The sequence below is a fragment of the Vanellus vanellus genome, assembly GCF_965231255.1.
Source record: "Vanellus vanellus genome assembly, chromosome: 10".
Classification (NCBI taxonomy): Eukaryota; Metazoa; Chordata; class Aves; order Charadriiformes; family Charadriidae; genus Vanellus; species Vanellus vanellus.
Window position 1 is genome coordinate 13,282,695 of NC_138915.1, and position 6,662 is coordinate 13,289,356.

A 6,662-nucleotide genomic window follows, 5' to 3' on the forward strand; every position below is an offset into this window, starting at 1 on the left:
GGCACCAGCTGCAGCGTTTCTGGTTCCTGGCCTCGCAAACCGTTGCTGGAACCCACAACCTCCTCGCTGAGGTGTTTGCCGGCTACCGGAATGGTGCCTTCCCTTTCTGTCCCGTACAGCCGGCCCAGGCTTGGGGTCCGGATCTGCCTTTTGAACGTCCCCAGCCTCAGCGGTAGTTGGGCTCTCCTCCCGAGGGGCAGGTTTGTGCCGGGAATGGCTGCCTGATGGGAGGTGATGGTTTGCTCCCGGGCGCTGCGGGAAAACCTCCCAAGGATTTGGGGTCTGAAACACTGTGGAGTGGGGTGGCTCTGGAGACCGCACAGAATGAGGGCACCTGTGCAGCATCAGCGTTTCTGCGCGGCGTGGGGCAGGGGGGAGCGCGGCGTTCGCCGGCTGCTGGGAGGGGAGCGCGGGGCCATGCAGGCGAGCGGTCGGTGGTGCCCCCTTCCAGCGACGCTGAGGGCATGGCGGAGGGTGTCAGGGCAGGAGGTATGTAACCGCGTGGTTTCTTGTCAGAAGCGGGGCATGTTTCTCTGTGGGGGAGAGTGCTGAATTATGGTTTTCACTTTTTGGAGAAAATTTGAAGAGGAAATTGGGACTTGTAGGACAAGATGGAGGAGAAGTTCATCGCGAAGCAGGGCTAGGCAGAGGGGGTGTCCACCTTGGGCTGAGGAAGGAGGGGTTGCTTTTAGTCTTGTGAGAAAAGCAAGGAAAAAAATCAGCGTATGCAGGGCTGCACGGTTGTTGGGGTGATAGGGTGGCATGGATGGCGGCAGTGGGAACATGTGGCTGGTTTTATGCTTCCCACAGTTGCCTAGGGACAGTCCTCACCGGAGCACTTTGGGCTCTTTCTCACCTAGGTCCTCCCAGAAGCTGGGACAACCACCACACTTGCCGGATCGCAGCTTGCAGGAGCCTTGCTTAGGACAGGACAGCTGCTCTCCACACTGTCCTGTAAACTGCAGCCCAAAGACAGCTGGAAGCCCGGGGTGAGGTGGCCAGGGACATCCCAGTCACTCTAGAGCCGGAGGGAGAGGACATCACCTCCTGCCTGACACCTCCTGGTTTTAATGAGAGCAGGGACAAGGGTGTCACAAAAGCTGTTTCCCTGCGCTGCTGTTGCCCTGCTCGTGCTGGGAAACAAGTGATTTTTGTGCCACTGAGATGGTTCCCTTTCTGCCCACGTGAGCCCTCTTGGAAAGCGGAGCATGGCCCCCTCGGCAGCAATAGCATCCTTAGCCTGGAGTTGCTCCCTGTGGCAGAGCAGGCAGCCCCGGAGCTGCTTTGGCACCTGCCAGCTAAGGAGCAGGAGTTATTAATTAACTGACTGCACCATTTGGCCTCTTGCTCTGTTTTTTGTATTGTTAACTGTCTCATCCAAGGCAGCAGATGTGCTACAGAGAAGTAGGCTTGGGTATACAAGCCCGGCGTGCCTGGGATGAAGCAAGTCCTTTGGGCTGCAGCTCCAGGCTTTGCTGGAGCCTGCCTGATAGATGAGATCGACCTTACTGAGCCAAATATTCCAACATTTGTCAGGCAAAGCTCCCAACAGCGTCAGCTGCAGGGCTGGGAACACGGGAACATCCTATAAGGAGCAGGACGGCATCCAGCAGAAGTCTGCCAAGAGCAAAGCCACATTTGAGTTTGACTCTTCTATAATGAAGGCTTCCAGCTCCTAGGAGAAGCACGCCCCAAGGTAACTGATGGGCAGGGGTTCAACAGACCCTGTTGCCCATGGATCTGTGGGGATTCTTGCTTTCGATCCAGGCTGTGATTTGGGTTTCACTAGTGGAAAGCAGAGATGGCCTTGATTCCAGTTCAAATCCCGCATAATAAGTGCATGTCTTGAAATGGCTGCAGGCTGCATCTTGGGGCACTGCTGCTCAGCACGTGAAAACCACGCAGCCACGCTTTTATGCATTAGGTTTATAGTCAAGTCTATCCAATAATTTTACTTTTCACTTAATTTCATCACACGTTGTGGAGCAATCTGACAGGCCTGTAAAAATACCTGAGTGATGACATGCAGCTTGGAGGGGGGAAAGCCGAAGGTTTTTGTGACTTCGATAAGGGACTGACTGAAGAATGCAGGAAGAAGCGCTCTTTCTGTTTTCCCCTCAGAGTATGCAGCTGATTGCTCAGTCTGTTTTATAACACTGAGCTTTTGCTTGGAAATACCCATTTCGGCTTGAAACCAGAAGTTCGGACAATGACAAATCCATTCTGATCAGATACTCTCATTATGGGGTAGGGTAGCAAGCTCCATTCCCATCTGCTGATAGAATTATCTCCACTGTGTACCCTCCTCTTATCTGTCACTGACAGCAACATTTCAAGTGGCTGTTTTTCCCCTCAGAAAGCCACAGTGGGGGATTATTTTAAGCTGCAATTGCAGAAGCAGTGCTCTCTTGCTTTTTATTGTGTCTTGGTTTTTTTTTTTTTTTCCCTCTCCCTCTCAAGGCCAGACCTCCCACTGTTAGAAACCAGCATTGAAGTTGAGGGAAGTCTGGTCACTGATACCTGCTGAAGAGCCCACTCGGTCTTTTCTCGTGCAGCCTCCCCATCACGCTTTGCTATGGCTGAGAGTCCTTTTGGAGACAACAGGTTCATTTTTTCTTTTACCCCCGCGCTGTCATTAGTGTGCGTGTCTAACTTTCACTGAAAATCATTTTCAGGCAGAGAGAGCACATCCCTGCTTTATTAACATCCGCAACAACTATGCAAGCCATTCAGAGCTTGCTAAAAAAAAAACCTTTTACTTCTCATGGTACAGCAGAGTTCAATGTGGAAGAAGAGTAGTTTGACCAACCACACTGACAGACAGACTTGAGACAAGGACACGGTTGCCTTTATAACTGGTCTGTTGCTGAAACGCACAGATCAGAGTATTTTGGATTAAGAAATGTTAACCCAGAGTCTTGGCTACCTTAAAACATTTGCACAAGGGTGACAAAATGCAGGGAAGGCCCAAGTCCCCGAAGACAGCTTGGCACCCCTCTCCCACGGCCGGTGCCTGCCTGCTTCGTGCTGCGGAGAGTATCGCTACAGCAGGGCAAGAGCTTGAGAAAGATAACAAAAATCAATTTTAATTGTGCTTAAACTGGTAAGTCTTTTGCTAGGCTGATCTTAAACCAGCTTATTAACGCTGTTTTCTAATGCTCACAAAATACACATGCAGCATACATACATTGCAACATGATTCTTTTATCTACCACGGTTGAAGTTCATTCTGAATTAGGAACCAGAACAAAGAACCGTTCACTATCTACATCTCACCAAAGGCCTAATGTGGAGGGCAGGGGGAACGTAAGAATTGCTAAGCCTTTGTAGTAACCCGGTCTAGAAACTGATTTTATCTTTAAAGCTGTAGCAGTTCCCTTGCTGCTAAATCTTATTTCACTCTCTGCTGGTTTCGGAGCACATAGAAAGAATATGTATTTGACATTACCGTTTTTTATTTTGTGCTTTGACATGAAAAACACCTTGCTCTTTCCAGGTTTATTTCTATGTGTGGAATATTAGATTGGATTCTATGGTAATGGGTTATGCCAGAGTAGGGGCTGGAAACCTCCATTTATTGCCAGAGAGGGTTTTTCTGCATGCTAGAAATGAAGCAGAAGGGGTTTAGTTTGACAAGGGAAGAGAAAGTTTCACTTCATTCCCCGAAGTTCATTGTTTCCCTACGCGGCAGTTTGGGTTTCATTTAGCATCACGATCCTCACAGCGATTCTGCCGAACAGTGCAGCTTCCTGCCGGCGGGCAGAGATGGGGGCTGCAGTTTGTGAGAAGAGGAGGCTGCTGTGGCCTTTTTTTGTTGCAAAAGCGAACACATATGGCACTGGACTTTGAGCCAGCACTGGCACCTGACCTTGCCTCCAACAGAGTCAACAATGAACCCCTACATGTATGCCCAGGGGCAGAGTTGCACCTCTTTTTCAGACAGGCTTGAAGAGGTGCCTCTTCAGATCTTTGGTCTAGGGAAAAAAAAATTGATTTTAGCTGTCAGTGTACAAGAAGAGGTAAACCACAGCCTATTCCTGGCAATAGAATTTTTGCCTTTGGCATGCATAGAGCCACCAATGTTCTTGGGCTCCATCCCCTGTTCTTTGGGATCTGTCAGACTGGTTACAACTGAAATATTCAGATATCTACAATTAGGCACTCAGATGAAGTACCTTAAGATACAAGGACACCTGGGCATGCGTGACTGCTTGAATGCAAAATTACCACAGGGACCCAAATAGAAGGAATTAAATGTCAGAAGCCTGAACAACTTAAATTTAGGAAGTTAAAAATGAAAGCTGTGAAAAGTCTGTTAGATTATCGCGCTCTTATCTCTGTCCAGTGCAAAACTGCTCCCTCGCAATATGTTCTCTGGGTCTTTGTGTAGATGTCGTGTCTAGAGAGACATTGATCTTCATGATGTTTTACCCAAACGGCATGGCTGAGTGTTTGCATGGACATTCTGTCAATATTCCAAGCTACCAATGCAGCCAGATAGCTAAGTTAGTCTGGAGGTCTCAGCATCATTTTCAGCTCCACAGAGCTTCAGCCTTTGAGTTAATATAGTGGACGTTTTCCTCAGTGGAAGGCTGAGGAAAGGTGTAGTTCTCTCTCACCCAAAGAAAAGCATTGGCATGGGGGGGTGGGGCGGAATACAGGAGGGATAATGATGATTTTTTTTAACTGGAAAAAGCCTCTGAAGTTAACGGCAGCTTCAGCCCTTCTTTTCCCTCTCTGTTTGCCCAGGGTGGCACTCCAGCGAAGACCTCTGCGTCCCTCACCGAGAGCTGCAGTGCAGCACTGCGTGTATTTGACAAGCTGAGTCCGACACTCAGTGTGCAGAGTGTCAGTTTGTCAAATACCCCAAGTGAGGCATTTGCTGAGCAGCGCGACGGCACACCGAGGGCACCGGCTCCTTCCTCTCCGTACCCTGCTTCTCTCCAATAACCCGGCGAGGTATTGAACAACCCATCCCATCGTTACTGAATGCTTGACTCTGATCCTGTGCTGTCAGGTTTCCCCTCCACCCCGATTTCAGAAGCGCCTATCGGGGTACTCCTCCTACGGGCAATCCTGTACAGAAGTGGTGCTGGTACAGTTTCTCTGTGTTGTGAAGGCAGAGAATTGGGCCCTGGCTCCTTATTCTGTGCAGCCAAAGACAACGCTGTTGTCTTCCACAGCATTAACTACCCAGCTGTTAATTAATAATCCTGCTCAGTTAACAAGGATCCTGGCAGCTATAATCACAACATCACGGGTAAGGGCAGCATTATCCATAACACAGAATCTTTTCTTTGAACACGTAGGAATCTTTTTTTATTTGAAGTTGGAGTACAAACAAATGAGGCTGCTGATTATCTTCCCTCTAGCCCCTTAGCCAGTGAAAAATGCGTGTTTGCTCAACCTGGTTTTAGATTAGGCCATGGAGTCCATCACTTCTCCTTGAAGCCTTGTTGTTTGGAGAAGGCTCCTTTTTTTTGGATGGTTATTCCTAGTCAGCACTTGCGGCAAGGTTGCCTATTGCTTCCCTTGCATTTCTGCTATCTAGTTAAAGTCTAAATCATCCCTCTAAATCATCCCACTTGAAGATCTACTGATTGGTAAGCGTTTTTAATAACTGACTTGTAGCATGTCAGATCTGCAGCTTGAGATATCCCAGGGTGAGGGGAATGACAGAGGGGGAGTGCACAGCCCACTTTGACAAATCAAACTCTCTGAAAGAATTTAACATTGAAAACTCAGAAAAAAAACCCCAAGACCCTACTGACTAGTTTTAGGACAGTACCACCAGAAAATGTTGCAGTACTTGAGAATATTAACTTCAATACTAAACTTTTGCGGTTTTTGTTGCAGTTATTTCTCACTAAATATTTTGAAGAAGTTGGAGTTTGTACAAAGCTGGGACAAATGAATGTATATCATTGCCTAAGCAAATTGTGTTCTACTTTTCGAATAGGTCCTATCAGTAGGGCTTATTATGCACTGCTGGACAAACATGATCCTACTCCTTATGACTCACACTCTCGTGGTCTCTCTTGAGCACCTACTCATGACTCACAGACATCACCCTGATCTTTATCACTGAGGTCAGCTTCAAAAGAGAACAAAGCCTATTATTTCAGGGTTGGTTTTGTCTCCAGTGGATCCTTAATGTAGCAGGTAGCTGTGTCAACCCCAACCCTTTCTGCCATCACAGACCTCAAGGTTTAAACAGACCTAAACTCTTCTACACCAGACCTGGCCAAATGTTCATTCATGCCCCTCATCCTTGTTTTCTCATGCATTTCCAGTTTTTGCTTTCAGTAGAGTTTACCCCTCTACTTTTTAGATAACTCCCCCAGCCCCCAGTTCCTCCTAGATGGATGGGGGGAAGGGGAAGAAAATTAACCCCTTCCTCTCTTACATGAACAAATACCAAATTGTGGTGGGACAAATTTCTCTGAGACTTTCTCTTCCTTCTCTCTGCTGAGAACGGCAGGTTCAGAAGGCTCTAAGAGCCAGGGCAAACCTGGCAGGCATAAAAGCCAACAGACCTCCTCCATTGTACACACACTTCAGTTGCTCTGAAGCAAGGGGAGCTGCAAGTCTCATGACACTGTGCTGGCCACTAGAAATAGTGTGTTTTTTGGAGGCGGTGTAGTTTCGGAGCGGAAGCTGAG

At 48.1% G+C, this 6,662-nt stretch overlaps 1 long non-coding RNA gene across 1 annotated transcript; it reads left to right on the plus strand.

Moving 5' to 3' along the window:
• The first annotated feature begins 924 nt into the window (after positions 1-924).
• LOC309675890 lies at positions 925-4,780 on the plus strand. The gene is made up of 4 exons (XR_014269546.1): positions 925-989; positions 1,537-1,696; positions 2,461-2,604; positions 4,750-4,780. It is a non-coding gene; the product is annotated as an uncharacterized lncRNA (long non-coding RNA).
• Positions 4,781-6,662: the final 1,882 nt, after the last annotated feature.